The 17141-nt window shown below is 41.9% G+C and overlaps 1 protein-coding gene across 23 annotated transcripts in view; it reads left to right on the top strand.

The window, feature by feature from the left end:
- Positions 1-17141, top strand: part of ADGRL3 (adhesion G protein-coupled receptor L3) — a 1804713-nt gene that overhangs the window by 345538 nt on the left and 1442034 nt on the right. The window contains exon 1 of one of the 23 annotated variants that reach the window (XM_033915030.1): positions 7463-7556. The exons of the other annotated variants lie outside the window; for them this stretch is intronic. The gene's annotated coding sequence lies outside the window, so the exon portion shown is untranslated. Of the gene's footprint in view, positions 1-7462; positions 7557-17141 lie in introns of those variants that run through there. 23 annotated transcript variants of the gene reach the window in all.

Genomic DNA, 17141 nt, shown 5'->3' with positions numbered 1-17141 from the left:
ATCCCCTTGCACCTCTCTCTTTTTTTTCCCCATGACAATCATTCATCCCCCAATCTTCATCCCTCTCTCACTACCCCCCAACCCTATAGCTTACTCCCTCCCCCACTTCAAATCCAACTCTCTCCATGGTGATAGGATTCAGCTAATGTTATGTCCCCCCCAGTCCAGACTGGTGGGTCTCTCTTCCTGAATCTGGATTTACACGCACTAGTGAGATTTCAGGCTTAAATTTGTCACCTTAATGTCATACTCTACCCTCTTATTCTTCAAGACCTTTGTTAACAGGACATTAGGTCACAAGATGCAGATTTTATTCTCCATATCAAGTGCGATATAAAATGGAACAGTTCAAGGGTGACATATATTCTTCCAAAATATGTAAAAGTATGCAAACTGTTCAAGAAAGAGATTCAAGTAGCTTCATCCCTCCACAGCTAGGACAATTACACACTGAATTTGGAAGGGGTGTATTTTCTGATATAAAAGAGACAGATGGAAACTAGATGATGTGGGATGCTTCCAGTCTCCGGTATCTTTGATTATTTGGCCTAGTCACTCAGTAGAGAAGAGGAACAGTTGTTATTTAGGACAGATGAATTATACTTTGTGCCAGTTCTACTCTGTACCTTCATGCTGTTGCTAATGTGGGAATGTACTGTAGGATGTCTTAGGTACTGCTACTTAATGGAATACAGATTTCTGGAAAATCCAGCTGTGAAAAATGTGTTTAAAGTTTCTATGAACAGAGATAATTTCCAGATGGTTATATTTAATTTTTGCTTGCATTTTATTCACTGGCCATGACTGATCATAGTTATAAAAGCTTTTTTTTTCTGTTATACTGATTTTCATGCAGAAACCTACAACTAAATTAAGTATTGCTAGCCTGAACATTTCTTCTTTACAATTTGCTTCTCACAAAATCCGGATGACCTGTCCACCCCTTTCTCTGATGGGCTGAATCTTTTATCTTTTGTTCTTTTAGAAGAAAGATTAAAAAGGCCCATTATGTCTCCTTGGAGAACCACTGTGCCATTGTAAGATTGTGTGGGGCTGCTTGACCAAAGAGGATTGAGGTTGATGGGGTAAACCTGAAATGTCAAATTAATGCAAAGTGGTGCCTCTTCATTATCTCAGCAGATATTTGCAGCCCTGTTCCTGGCATCCACAAGGCAGTTGTCACTGCTGATTAAGTTGATCCCAACAATGAGAGATTACATCATGAATTTTTAAAATGCTTCCACTTAATGCCCCTAGTATTATAAATTAATGAGGAAAACCTATAGCTATCCAGGAGCAGATTACCTTTTAGCATTTTCCCCATTCAGATTTTTTTTTTTTCAGTTTTGGCCAGTAGCCTATCTGACGTTTTTCTTTGTTCATGTCTCTCAGATCACGATGACAGCTCAGCTGTCATTCAGTTTAAAGTGGAAAATGCGCACCATCTAAAAAGTGCTAATTAGGAGACGCCTTCCTAGAATTCACTTTTTGGAACATGTTAATGTGCTGTATCCCCTTTCTTGCTTGAGGCGACACAGACAGGATGTCACGGTATCTCAGAGAGGTAATGCTGGTAAACAAAGCCTTATTCTGTTCATCTGTCAGCATCTGTGAAGCATAACTCTTCAAATTATTTAGTGACGTGTTATGATTTATACAGTACTTTCTAGATAAAATAGGATATGGAAATAGTTGCAGTAATAATGTTGTGCTGAAATTTTATGGTGGGATGCGAGCGGTTTCTTGGTTGTACCCCATAGTTATTTTGCCTGAAGAAAAATTGTATTCTAAGTCCATTTCTGTCTTGGTAAATAACCTGTCTGCCTTGTGCTCTGTGCCTCTGCCTCTGTATTTCCTGTATCTATGTTTATTTTGTTGGCAGTGGTATTCATTACATTTTCTCTCTCTCTATATATATAATATAATAAAACCCTAAGCCGCGCATGCGCACTCTTACCTGCGTGTTCCCGTTTTCCGTGCACTGTAGGTCCCCGCAGGTAGGAGTGCACATGTGTGGCTTAGGGTTTTGTTGGCTTCAGGCAGCGCGGAGGCTGTCAGTCACAGCGGCTCTTGGCGCCTGCAGGCCACGGCGGCTGTCGGCAGAAGGCAGACGCGAGGTAAGGGGTGCTGCTGGACAGGGTAAGAGACGGGGGAGAAAAAGGAAGGGAGGCCTACTGCTGGACAGGGGAGCAGGAAAGAGGTGTTAGGGGGGAAGAAAAAGGAAGGGAGGCCTACTGCTGGACGGGGGAGCAGGAAAGAGATGCTGCTGGACAGGGGAAGAGACGGGAGGAGAAAAAGGAAGGGAGGCCTACTGCTGGAAGGGGGACAGGAAAGAGGTGCTGCTGGACAGGGGGGGATTAAAAAAAGGGAGAAGGGCTGCTGCTGGATAAGGGGAGCAGAGAAGGGGTGATGGTGAACACAGGGAAGTTAAAGGAAGGGAGAATGGGAAGGAAGCCCAAGGAAAAAGAGACAGAAATACAGAAAGCGGCTAAGGAGAGAGAGAGAGAGAAAGAAATAAAAACACACACACATATTCTAGCACCCGTTAATGTAATGGGCTATAAGACTAGTAAATATATTACTAGTCTTTAAGCCCGTTACATTAACGGGTGCTAGAATACGTCTGTCTTTCTTTCAGTCTCTCTCCCTACTCCTGTCTCTTTCTTTCTCCCTCCCTTCCACTGTCTCTCTTTCTTTCTATGTGTCTCTCTCCCTGCCCCTTATGCAGCAGCAGCATTTCCCTCCCCCCCCCCACTTCCCTGTGCAGCAGCCACATTCCCTCCCCTTCCATTTCCTTGTGTGGCATCATTTCCCCCACCCCACTTCCCTGTGCAGCAGCAGCAGCATTTCCCTCTCCCCACTTCCCTGTGCAGCAATCGCAGCAGCATTCCCTCCCCCTTCATTTCCTTTCACCCCACCCCCCACTTCCGTGTGCAGAAGCTACAGCAACATTCCCTCCCCCTCACTCAAATTTGTACACTAGAATGCAGCGTGTTGAGAGGGAAATTCTATAAGAGGCACCTAAGGTTAGGCGCCTAAATAAATAGGCACCTAAATTAATTAGTAAATTGGCTTCAATGATGAGCTTTAACAAGCTCATAATTGAAAAAAAAAATTTAATTGAGAGATGGGTACCTATCTTCGTAGACATGATTGTACAAAAGATCCCATGGCGCTTAGAGGTGCCTAACACCAAAGCAGGCGTGATAAGGGATTGGAGAAAGACTTAGGCACTACTAGGTACATTTCTCTAAAGGACTTAGGTGCCTATAATGTAGGCCTTTTAAACCCTGGCCTACATTGCAAGCACCTAAGTTTTAAGTTAAGTGCCACTAAGCGCAATTCTGTAATGGGTGCCTAATTGTAATTAACATGCAATAGGTGCCGTACAGTGGACATCTGTCTTTTTTTAGGTGCCCATTACAGAATCTGGCCCTGAGGGCCCGCTTCTAAATATGGAGGCCTAAGGTTTCGCAAAGTGTCCTAACTTTAGGTGCACCCTATTTATGTCAGAGTTTTCATGGCCTAAATGCATTTGCCGTAGTCCAAAACGTGCCTACATGCAAAACATGCCTACCATCTGCCCCCTGACCATGCCTACTTTGTGGTAGGCATGTACCAAACTAGGTGCCTAACATCCAATTACCGTAAGTGCAATTTATATTGAGGTGCTAATTTTCAATTATCAATACCAATTAAGTCTATTAAACAATTAAGTTAGGTGCCTACATTGATTAGGTGTGCCGTTGTATGTGCCTAACTTTAGGTGGACTATGTAGAATTTGCCTGTGCATGCAAATTCTATAATGGCAACCAGGAGCCCAGATTCTATTTCAGAATAAAGCATAAATAGGCATTTGTGCACTAACATTTTAGGCAGTATCACATTTGTAAAAAATCAAATGTTAGTGAGTAAAATGTACTTTGGCGCATAACTTGTGGCATTCTATAGGTTAATCCCCTGCTGCTATAAATGGCGCATAAATTTATACACACAAAATTGCACGCCATCCTGAGAAACATGCGCAACTAAATTGGATAGCATACCAAATAGCACCAGCAATTGTGTGCTAACAATCAATTATTGGCTTAACTGTCGACAATTAGAGTTTGTGCACGCATCTTTCTAGGCGCAATTCTATAAAGATCTGTGCGCAAATCATATAGCGTGCAACTCAAAAGCGGGTGTGATTATGGGAGGCGCACAGGTGGGCCGGGGGGGCAGCGTGACTGTTAAATTCATGTGTGTAAGTGCTAGTATTCTATAACTTAGAGCATAAATGGTGCTTACATTTAGGTGCTTAGATTATAGAATTAGGGAGACAGTGACACTCATATTTAACGTAACATACATTTTTATTTATATGCCACAAAAGCCTTTTGGTTCTATGCGGTTTACAAAAGAGATGGGCTGACCTTTGTTAGTGAGCTCCAATAGATAGAATATTGGCATCAACGAGTTAACAATATTTGGAGTAGAGGACTGGCCTAGTGGTTAGGGCTCCAGCCTCAGCAGGTTGCAGGCTCAAGCCTGGCACTGCTCCTTGTGATCCTGGGCAATTCACTTAACACTCCATTGCCCCAGGTACATTAGTCAGATTGTGAGCCCACTGGGACAGATAGGGAGAAATACTTGAGTACCTGAATGTAAAATGTGTGGAGGGGCATAATCAAAACATAAGTCTAAGTCCGATTTAGACATATGGCGCTAAATGCCCAAAGTCAGCAGTGGAAAAATGTCCATTCTCGAAAGGCAAATCACTATACATCCAACATAATTTTTTTTTCGTTTGTAAATTGTCTATCTGGACGTCCAGGAGGTTGATCGTCCGGACCGCCAGTACATCTATCTTTATACCTCATTTTTGACCAAAAATGTGTCCAAGTCTCAAACAATACCATTTGGACGTGGGAGGGGCCAGCATTGTGATGGACTGTCGACCCAGACATGGCAACAGAGCAGTGAGATACTGCTGTGAACTTTGCAAAAATCTCACCAGAACTCCATTATAGGTTATGGGAAGCCCCTCAAAACACCCCAAAAACCCACTATAGCCACCTGTCTACAACCCCAATAGTCCTTATGGCTGCAGGTTGCACCTATATGGCAGTAGAGTAGGGTTGGTTTTTTGGGGGGAAGGGGAGAGATTTGATGGCCTCACATTTTCTACCATGAATGTAGTAGTTAGAGTGGCTTATGGGCCTGGGTCCTCCTCTCTTGGTTCACTAGCCCATCCCCCAGACTACTTAAGACACCTGTATGCAGTGGCTTTCCTATAGTAGGTGCTGATGTTCCAGAGACAGGTATGTACTTTTTATTCTGATCTTTGTGGGGGTGTGAGGTGGTCAGTGAACACTGGGGGAGTGTGTGTGGGGTCTTTACTCTGCAGTAGTTATCTGATCACTTTGGATACCCTTGTGGCATTTATACCTGTTTTTATATCATCTAACTCACAACGAATAAGTTTCTTCCAGGAAGTCTCATAAAACATTTGATTATCCCTGCAGGACAACTAAGTCTAGGTTGGCCCACATCCCGCCCATATACTGCCCTAACCACTTCTCCAGATATGCCCCTTTCAGCTCTGGGCGCACAGCAGGATTCAGAGGCCTAAAAAGTCTCTCGATACATCCAGAAATTTGGTTTGATTATTGGCACTTAGACAACCTGTCTTTTAAATTGTCCAAGTGCTGACTTGGGTGGGTTTTAAGACATGTTTAAGATTTAATTATGAGCCCCATAGACTATAAGCAGTGCATAAATACTAAAAATAAATAAATGTTAAACCTTACTGAAAATTAAATCAGACCTCATGATTGGGACAGTCAATATCCATCATGTTATGAACTAGCCTTTCAGTGCATCCATTTGCATGAAGGGATACAGTCTGTCAAGCCCATAGTACATTACCATTTTTATTGACACTGAGCATATTCTAGGAAAGGAGTGGATAGGGTTGATATGTTAGAGATGTTTAAACACTTGAAAGATATTAATATACAAGCAAACATCTTCCAGAGAAGGGTATATGGTAGGATGAGAGAACATGACTTGAGGTTACAGGAGTAATGATAGGAAGTATTTTTTCACAGAGAGGGTGGTGCATACCTGGAATGCCCTCGGTGGTGGTGGAGATGAAAAAGCAATGGAATTTTAAAAAATGCATGAGATAAGCACAAAGGATTCCTATATGGAAAGAGAATGGAGTCAAAATAATTTAGCTGTGCTTACATAGCAGATTAAGTAGTTGGGAAATAAGGCTCATGTCAGGTAGACTTCTAAGGTCTACATCCTTATTATGGATAAACAGATCTGGTTGGGATGGAGTGGGCTTCAACGGCAACCCCAGTAGTTGAAAATTAAGCCAGTACCGGGCAGACATCTATGGTCTTTGCTTTGAAAATGACAAGGACAGCTCAAGATTAAGTATATTATGTTGGGCAGACTGGATGAAAAATGCAGGTCTTTATCTGACATCATTGACTATGGCAATAATTTTCAAAGCAGATGGATGTCTCAAAATGAGCAGAAAAACCCCTCTCTGCAAAAAATGTCTCCATTATGATTTTCAAAAAGGCAGAATTGGAACTTTTTTTTTTTTACTGAGTTTGCCCAAATAGCAAGGGTGTGTGTTGGAGGTGTGACAAGGGCAGAACTTAGGCTGGCCAAAAAGTTGGATGTCTTTCACTGATAATGGAACAGGAAGAAATGTCCAAAGCAAAAAAATGATTTTTTTTTTCTAGACCCGTTTCAATCGTGTCCAAGTTACAAATAGGTGCTCTGACTGAGCATATGACCATTGGAGAGATTAAGGCATGATCCACCTTTAATCTCCCATTAATCGCTGAACCTTTCCCACCCCCTAAGAAATGAAAGTGACAGTGAATACCAGACTGTCTGACAACTGCAGGTATTATGGACATACTCCACAGAGCAAGAAGCAGCCAGGTCCCTGGATTTGCCTCGTGGTTGGTTCAGTGGAATGCGTACAAGTGGTAGAAATTGTGAGCCCCCCAGAACCCACCAAATACCTACTGTACCTTAATATAGGAGATACCTGTAGGCTGGAAGGTGATTGCAGTGGTGTATAGTTTTTCACAATACATCATACGCGAGTTATTGAGTGTATCTGGATGCCATTGTTTAACATTCCAATAACCACAAGGCTGCCCTTTTGCTATACAAGAATGTCTCTGTATCCATTTCTCTCAAAATGATACCAGACAGATGTTTTTGTGCCTGCTTTCTTGGCATCCAAAAGTTGGATGTTTCACTTTTGAAAATGGCTCTTCTTTTAAGACGTTTTCAGGCTAAGATGTCTCTCTCATGACCCATTTTCAAACAGGAAAACCAAATGTTTTCTGTGTTACTATGCTTGTTACTATGAATAGTGCCAGCATTAGATGGTGTTAATTTGCATAATTTTCTACAGCAGATGGTTTTAATTGGCATCAAGGACAGTAAATTGAGCCTACTATAGAAGCACTGACAGAAAGCTAAAACCTGAAGAAGCAGGCTTGGTCTCATCTCTTCCATGTGCAGTTACTTCAAGCAGGTCATATAAAATTTTTGTGGTCAAGAAGACCAAAAAAGTTGAAATAGCCATGAAAAGTAATGTGGAATCAGAGCCTTTTATTAAAAAGATCCCAACATAGCTGTGTTTTGGCGAATTGTGACTGAATCAGGAGTCCATTGTCCCCACATGCATTCAGTTGTTGAATGAAAATTAGAAGACTCGGTATATGGGTGTCCATAAGATTCCAAATTTATAATAGTCACTCTGTTCATTGAAACATATAAGACTTCATTTGGCCAGTTCTGCTTCTTGGTCTTCTTGTGCTATTCTTGAGGAATATGATCCTTCTCTTTATATTCTCCTGGGCAACCAGTATCTCTCTTGTACTTGCCATGAAATTCTAGTGCTCACCAATTAGAGAATGTGGTATATCATGGCTTGTATGGGTGTTCATGCCTTCTGTTAGCAAATAAACACTTTCCAAATTCTAAACATGCAGATGGGAATTATTTAGCTTTGAGCTTGATATGGAAATGGGTGGTTGGAATGGTTTTCCCTCCTCTCACACCATTATGCTGTGTTATGGGTGGTCTTGTATCCCACTATATCCTCCAAGGTGGAGTTCGGGGCAGTTTACAGCATCTGTTAATGCATCATAAATGTTATGACAACATTTATTTATTCAATTTTCTATACCCTTCTCCCAAGGGAGCACAGAATGGTTTACATGAATTTATTCAGGTACTCAAGCATTTTTCCCTGTCTGTCCCGGTGGGCTCACAATCTGTCTAATGTACCACACAAAAAAACTTTGTGGAGTGACGATGTTCCTAAATGGACTTTATTTGAAAGTGTCAAAGTTCCAAAGGTACACTGAAATCATCCACATAAAATAATTTCATCCACATAAAAATAAATCATTCACATAAAAGCCTTAAAGGACCTAGTCCGCTAGGGATACAGGACCCAACACGGTCCGCGTTTTGACAAAAAGTGCTTTCTATTGCAAATGCAAGCAGTGTCTCACTTCCGGCTCACCACACAATTGTTTCCCACATATTCACCTTTATAGGACCCCCCTGGGACCCCTGAAGAAGACTTTTTGTCGAAACCGTGTTGGGTCCTGTATCCCTAGCGGACTAGGTCCTTTAAGGCTTTTATGTGGATGATTTATTTTTATGTGGATGAAATTATTTTATGTGGATGATTTCAGTATACCTTTGGAACTTTGACACTTTCAAATAAAGTCCATTTAGGAACATCGTCACTCCACAGAGTTTTTTTGGTTTTCTCTGGATTTTCTTCTTTGTGGATATTTTGTTGTTTTTTGTTTTTTTTAATGTACCATACAAACATACTTATAACATAAATTAATGCATCACAAACGATTACAATGACAGCTATAATAACAGACACAACATCCTTCGTGATGAAGTTTGAAGTAGGTTACAGCATCAGTTAATATATCGCAACATCCACATACAGTGAAGGAAAAAGTCCAGTTGTGCTCCTAACATAGGTTACTGATATATTGAAGTTTATGGATTAGTGTATTTGATTTAGAATCAAAATTTAGGTGAAGCAGGGTTTTTGATATAGTGAAATTTGTCAGTTAAGTGTATTTTGATGCATGTTCAAAATTTTGGTTGAGCTAGGCTCCTAGCCAGGATTTTTGGAAGAGCCATGTCTTCAAGTATTTATGTAACAGAGTGTACATGGTGGTTGTGCAAATCTCTGTGAGTAGTGAGTTCCATGTTTTTGTAGTTTGGTAGTTAAATCAGTTACAGTGAATCTTTTTATATTTTATTCCTTTCAGGGATGGAAAGGATAGTATGGAAACATGATGGCAGATAAAGGCCAAATGGCCCATCTAGTCTGCCCATCTACAGTAACCATTATCTCCATACAGTATCAGGCGGTTTGTGTTAACAGTTCTGCAAATCTGGAGAAGGTATCGGGAGTCTCTCCATACAGGATTTTGAATGTTAAACAGCAGTGTATGAAATTGACCCACTTGTCAACTGGGAGCCAATGTAACTCTATTAGTAGTGGTGTGACATGATTGAATCTTGATTTGTAGAATACAAGTCTTGCTGCTGTGTTCTGTATTAGTTGATGTTAGTGAGCTGTCTAGGATGACTCCCAAGACCTTGGATGATTTCTCAATGTTGAGATGGATTCCATTTGTCAGTGTGATAGAGGGTGGAATCAAGTGTGTCTGTAGCCTGAACCACAGTAGTTTAGCTTTTTTTATTTTGGCATTTAGTTTAACTCACAGAGACCCAGTGTTGTAATATTACAACATCACATTTAAGGCTACAAAATAAACCCTCCCCCATTTTTTTTCTTTTTAAAACTTCATGTACATTACTAATAGAACCTATTGTTCAGTTCTGCAACACCATTGGATGGTTGAATGTGTAAATAGGTCTGTTTATCTGGCCATGAAGTCATACAACCCTGTTGCCTGCTTTGGAGTATATCATCTTGTTGTTTTGGACGGGATACATCAGGACTAAAGTAAGTAAAAAGCTTGAAATATTTTTTTATGTGATCATTAATATGTGTAGATCATGCAGATTTTATGACATCATTGAATATACTGATTTTAAGAGATTTAGAGCTGGTTATTTCTATGTTGTAATTTTACAACAGTGGGTCAAAGTGATAGCAAGGTTTTGTCTGCACTCCCCTGAGACCCAGTGTTGTAATATTACAACATCACATTTAAGGCTACAAAATAAACCCTCCCCCATTTTTTTTCTTTTTAAAACTTCATGTACATTACTAATAGAACCTATTGTTCAGTTCTGCAACACCATTGGATGGTTGAATGTGTAAATAGGTCTGTTTATCTGGCCATGAAGTCATACAACCCTGTTGCCTGCTTTGGAGTAATGATGTCCATTCCCTCTGCACACCACTGGAGTACTTTCAGAAGTTTGTGACAGAAGATATGATCAACGCTCTGGCAGATAACACAAATCAGTACAGTTTTCAGAAGAAAGGATCATCTATAAACACAAACACAAAGGAAATAGAGCAGATGATTGGCATGTATCTGAAGATGGGTCTTGTCCAAATGCCTGGAGTCCGTATGTACTGGGAAGCAGACACAAGATACAGTCCTGTCGCTGATGTAATGTCACGAAACAGATTCCAGTCTCTGTTGACATCATTACATTTTGTGAACAATCTAACCGTGTCTGAGATGGAACAAAAAAGTGACAAACTCTGGAAACTCAGACCATGGCTTGATGCTTTCAGAGAGAAATGCCTAAAAGTGGTCCCTGAAGAACATAACTCTGTTGATGAAATGATGATCCCTTTCAGGGGGAAATTCAGCAGCATCAAACAGTACATGCGTGGCAAGCCAAACCCATGGGGGTTCAAGCTGTGGGCAAGGACTGGAATCTCTGGTATACTTTGTGATTTTGATGTGTACCAAGGCAGTGTGAATGGAATACGGGCAAGATCTGAACTTGGACTATCAGGGGATGTTGTGATGAAACTTGCTTCCACACTTCCACATAGTCACAACTACAAGATCTATGCAGACAACTTTTTCACCAGCATCCCATTGATAGTTAGGCTGCTGGATTGTGGAATTCATTACACAGGAACAGCCAGACAAGTGCACCTTCCAAACTGTAATCTTGAGGATGAGAAAAGCTTGAAGAAAAAGGGAAGAGGAAGCTTTGATGTCAGAGTGGAGTCAAATCACAACATTTGTGCTGTGAAATGGTTTGACAACAGACAGGTTACACTTGTGTCTTCCTTTGCTGGCCCACAACCAGTGGAGAAGATTCAACGCTGGGACAAAACTGCCAAAAGATTTGTTGAAGTTGAGAGGCCTTATATCGTGGCTGCCTATAACAAATTCATGGGCGGAGTGGATTTGTTAGACTCATTTGCAGCAAAATACAAGTTTCCACTGAAGTCCTACCGCTGGTACCTTTACATCTTCTGGCACACCATTAACCTAGCTGTGATCAATGCTTGGCTCCTGTACAAAAGGGACTGCAAAGCTTTGGATATCCCAAAGAAACAGATGCTAAACAGGAGAATGTTTCAGGCCCAGTTGGCATCTTCTCTTATCCTGATCGGAACGGCTGGGTCAGTGTCAAAGCGAGGGCGACCATCTGCAAGCCCAGTTTCATCAAGAGGGGGCACCTTGACTTCCCAAAAGAGGCAGTTTACAGATGATGGAGGTTCTTCAGCTGCCATGACAGCCAAAAAGTCAAATGCACACCCTCCAAAGGAAGTTTGCAAGGACATGATTGGACATTTTCCCATCAAAGCCGATAGAGGACGGTGCCGACACTGTGCAAAAGGCTATACCAACACACTTTGCAGGAAGTGCAATGTTCGCCTGTGCTTTTCAGAGCAAAATAACTGTTTTTGGAACTACCATAACTGAATAAATGAACAAATAAAACATGCACATATAGGGCTCGATTCACAAAACCGTGCTATGAAGATAGCACAAGTGCTATTTCATAGCGTGGCCGTTTTTACCCGTATTTGCGCTAACATGAAATTTTTTGTGCAAAAACACGAAATTTCTTGATTACCGCTGATAGAAGTCAATGGGCGCTTCACAGGGAAAAATTTGCGTTTTTATATGATACTCATTTTTTGTATTAAATTGATAATAAAAATTACTTTTTTCTTTATTATACTATTGTTGTTGTGTATATACATAAACTTAGGTGGGTCTTTATAAGCTGTAAAGTACAAATAAACTTTTAATTATTCCTTACATGTGTTCAGAGAGAGAGTGACACTATTGAAATTCTGCTACCTTACAGGCCCAGCGTTGCAATTTTACAACATCCTCCCCAAAAGTTACTAAAATGTCAAAATAAAAAAAAAAAAACACTGATTTAGGGATCACAAGCCTCCTATAACAACATGTGAACGTTCGAAAACATTTTTTTACGTTTTTTTCTATATTTGGGTCTCTGGGGGTTAAGATTGTTTTGTTGCCCATTTTTGTTCTCTAATTAAGGTTTGGGATAATGTGGTAATGAGATATGTTGGGTTTGCGTTCAGAGGAATTGTAAGGGGAATTTTATCTGCATATGAGAGTAGCCATTCTCCAGGCTTTCGTATAATTGTGTTTAGAGTGGTCATGAAAATGTTATATAGTAGCAGTGAAATAGGAGATCCTTGTGGTACTGTCCTGTGATTCCTAGTTCGGATAACCTGTTTAATAATAGACTGATTTACCATGTCAAATGCCGCTGAGATGTTGAATTATATTAATTGCATTTGCCTACCTTCACATAGTGCTAATTTTATTGTGGACACCAGATCTATTAAACATGTATCTGTGCTATGTGAGTTTCTGAACCTGTATTGGGAGGGTAACAGCATGTTACAGTGGGCAATGTAATTTTTTAGCTGGGTCACACTTACAAATTCAGTCAGTTTAGTTATAAAATGTATGCCAGCTATTGGTCTAGCGGCTTGGGATGGGTCTATGTCTGATCCTTTTGAGATGGGAGTAAGTAAGATTTCACCAAATGCTTCTGAGAACCATTCTTTCATTAGAGGCACCCAAGGTGGTGGCGCCCTCCCCTTCTTCTCTGCCCCCTCCCCTCCACATGCTCCTTCCCCGTCCCCTCCTGCCAGGCTGCTTCCCTTCCCCCCCGTACCTTTGTAACATTCTTGGCATGAGTAGCAACCCCCAAGCTGTCATGCCAGCATCGGCTCTTCCTCTGACATCACTTCCTGGACCCATGCCTAGGAAGTGATGTCAGTGGAAGAGCTGATGCTGGCACGACAGTAGTATGGGGGGTTGCTGCTCATGCCAGGAATGTTACAGAGGTACGGGAAAGGAAAGTGGTGCGCATGCACGGCAGTGGGGGAGGCGGGGAAGGAGCAGGGGGGGGACAGAGAGGAGGACGGGTGCCTGTGCCCTCACTAAGGTGGCGCCTAGGGTGGACTGCTGCCCCCCACTTTACTATGCGACTGATGAAGAGTGATATTCAGGTCTTTCATAAGTAATGGATTTCAGAGTTCTTTGTGTGCTGTTGCTGTGGTGTTTATGCCAAAGTCTCTTAGGGTATGAGGTAGTTACTTCAATATTATGTGGTGTCTATTATCAGATATCTCTGTGATGTGTTGTATTTGATTGCATTTTTTTTTTTTAAGGTCAGAGATGATTACTGGGATTTTGTTCTTGGTGTCTTAGTTTAAATGTAAGCCTAACAGTGTGGATAGCTCTTGGGTATAAAATTAGGGCTGAAATTAGGGTTGAACTGTTACCAACTGTGGTGAGGTGTAAGTTGTTGGAGACTGGATCCGTAAGACTCTTTATTGTTCTTATTTATTGTTAGACTCATTTCTTTTTTCAAGGGATCTTGGAGTTATGGTTCACCAGTGGGTTGTGTTTGAAACTCCATGTTACTGCTGCAGGTTGTGAGTTGTAAGGGCTAGTGTTTCATATGGTTGCTGTGAGTTTGTCTCCTAAGCGCAGAGATTTTCGTTATTATTTAATCCACAAGCCTGCTTATAGGACCAATAGGGACCCCTGAAGAAGACAATTGTGTTGAAACACGGACCGTGTTGGGTCCATTTGTTTCCAGTGGTTCAGGCCCTAGACCAAGGGTAGGGAACTCCGGTCCTCGAGAGCCGTATTCCAGTCAGGTTTTCAGGATTTCCCCAATGAATATGCATTGAAAGCAGTGCATGCAAATAGATCTCATGTATATTCATTGGGGAAATCCTGAAAACCTGACTGGAATACGGCTCTCGAGGACCGGAGTTCCCTACCCCTGCCCTAGACATTTCCGTGTGGCTTATTTATTTGTTCAACTCTCCACAAGTTCTTTGTTTCTTGGTTGTGTCCTCTTGGTGGAGGGATCAGGATCAATTTTCTTGTTGTTCAGCTTACATTTTTTGTCATTTTCTAAGCCTTTCCTAGTCCATTATTTCTTTATATTGCTTCCTCCATAATCTGCAGGCTTTGATAGTCATCTTTTTTGTTTCAGGTGAGATTTGGTTCTGGAGTGGGTTTGGTCTGGATTATGGTCATCTCCTCATCTCTCAAACCTACTCTGCTGATTCTCTTTTTCCCTTCTCTTTTTATCTTTCTCTTCCTTCCTTTGTTGTCTTTTACTATAGGAAGAGTTACCAGCTCTTCTCTGTTCTTTGCTTTCTTATTTTTGCTTTCATATTAGAAATAAATAATTAAGGGAACCTTTTACTAAGCTGTGTTACTAAGTTAGTGAGCCCTTACTTGGAGTTTCCTGCTTGCTAAGGCCATTTTACTATAGCAGGAAAATCGATGATTTTCCCTTTTTTGCTTACTGGCCATGCACTAATGATACCATTAGTGCATGGCCATAAAAAATATGAAGCAGCAAAACAGAAAGATTGTGGAACCGAAGATTGGATGTACCAGTTTGTAGTTTAATAAGTATCCAAATAACTTAAAAACAATAATCTTAAAAACAATCCACAAAGTGACACACAAGATAATAACCAAATACTGTATAAAATACAAATGACCCAACACAGGCCATGTTTCAGCAAAATAAAATGCCTTCCTCAGGGGTCATATGGGGTCCTGGGCTGTCTTTTAGCCTGTTATATTAACGGGTGCTAGAATATATGTCTGTCTGTCTTTCTTTCTTTCTTTCTGTCTCTACCGCTGTCTCTCTCTCTCTCCTTGGCCCTCTTTCTCTGTCTGTCTTTCTGTCCCTCTCCCTGCCCCTGTGTCTTTCTCCCTTTCTGTCTCCCTCCCTCCTGTTGTCTTGTCTGTCATTTATTCCCTCCATTTCCCTGTGCAGCAGCATTTCCACCCAACTTCTGTGTGGAGCAGCAACAGCATCCCCCCCCCCACTTCCGTATGCAGCAGCAGCAGTATTTGCCTTCCCCTCCAGGTCCCTGTGCAGCAGTAACAGCATTTCCCCCACCCCCTTCCCTTCTCTTACCGTGATCTGGCCTGCTCCATTCGGCCCCTCCCCCGCATTCAGGCCTGCTGCGATCTGGCTGCTCCATTCGGCTCCTCCCCCTTCCCTTCCCTTCCCACGGTCTAGCCTGCTCCATGACCCCCCTTCCCTTATAGTGTTCCCCGCAGGCAGGCAGGCCCAGCTTCTTCCTTGCAGCTCGTGTCTGGAGTCCTCTTAACTGAGCGAGCGATGTCTAGCGAGGAAGGGATACCGCTGGACCACCAGGCTGTTAAAAAAAAGGTACCAATGATGGTGGCAGTGCTGGGGAGGGAGGGTTTGAAAAGGTGCAGCAGCAGCGGTGCTCGGGGGGTTTGAAAAGCCGCTCGCTCCTGACCTGAGTGAGAGCCGTCAACTTAGGTCACTTAAATTTGTAGCCGCGGCTCCTATCTCGATCCCCGCCTTCGTAAATTTCAGCCGTGGAGTTTGGGGTCTGCTACAGAGGGAACTTCGTAAGAGCGCATGCGCACTCTTGCCAGCCACAGACCTACAGATCAGGGAACACGCTGGTAAGTGTGCGCATGCACGCTTAGGGTTTTATTATTATAGATAAAAGTCACAAAAAATCCAAGTAATTAGGAGGCTACAAATAAACAGCACAGCACACAAGCTTCCAGTGTAGGCAAAGTGATAATTTTCCCTTTTTTGTTAAATGGCCAAACACTAATGTTACCATTAGTATGTGGTGTCACAGGGAAGCCCCTGTGATGTTAAAGGAAGTCCTGCAGTGCCCAGAAACAGGGATGGAAAATAAAGGGGCAATACAAAAACCTTTACTTTGTCTCCCTAAGTCTAGAGTTAGAGCACTGCAGGAAGAGAACTCCTTGAAACAGTAGTCCTCTGTTAACTAAACCACCACCTGTATCCTGTTCATCTTTCTCTAAGAATGTGAGCATAGGGGAGTATAATGGACTACAAGTTCCAGCATGCCACAGACAGGAGAAAACAAAGTCCAGGGCTGGAACAGCTACTGCAACCAGCCCAGCTGACACAGGTTCTGATCAGCTGAGAAAGCACCAGAATGTTGCTATAGGCAGGCTTGGAAGCTCAGCTGCAGTTAGAACTAATCATAGCAAGGTAGGAGAAAAAGGAGTAGCTTCCAAGCAGCAGAGGCACACACAAACTCCCAGACCTTCTCTGACTACTGTGGAAGGAAGAATTCTCCAGCTTAAAACAGGAAAGCAATAGACACCAGACCAGGGGTAGGGAACTCCAGTCCTCAAAAGCCGTATTCCAGTTGGGTTTTCAGGATTTCCCCAATGAATATGCATGAGATCTATTTGCATGCACTGCTTTCAATGCATATTCATTGGGGAAATCCTGAAAACCCGACTGGAATACGGCTCTCGAGGACCGGAGTTCCCTACCCCTGCTCCAGACCCTCTGGATCAGTGGTCTCAAACTTGCGGCCCACCAGGCCCTCGGTATGTTTATTATAATCATAAAAGTAAAATAAAACAGTTTCTTGGTCATATGTCTCGTTAGCTATAAATTACAATATTATTATTAAGACTTAGCCCAAAGGAAAGACTTATAAACTATAAAGAGTTTTACCTCATGCAAAATTGTCATTTCTTTAATAAGACATTAACTATTTTTTCTGAGGCTCTCCAAGTACAGTACCTTCAAATCCAAAATGTGGCCTGCAAAGGGTTTGAATTTGAGG

The sequence above is a fragment of the Geotrypetes seraphini genome, chromosome 1 (genome assembly GCF_902459505.1).
Source record: "Geotrypetes seraphini chromosome 1, aGeoSer1.1, whole genome shotgun sequence".
Classification (NCBI taxonomy): Eukaryota; Metazoa; Chordata; class Amphibia; order Gymnophiona; family Dermophiidae; genus Geotrypetes; species Geotrypetes seraphini.
This window is presented reverse-complemented; position numbering and strand designations above follow the sequence as displayed.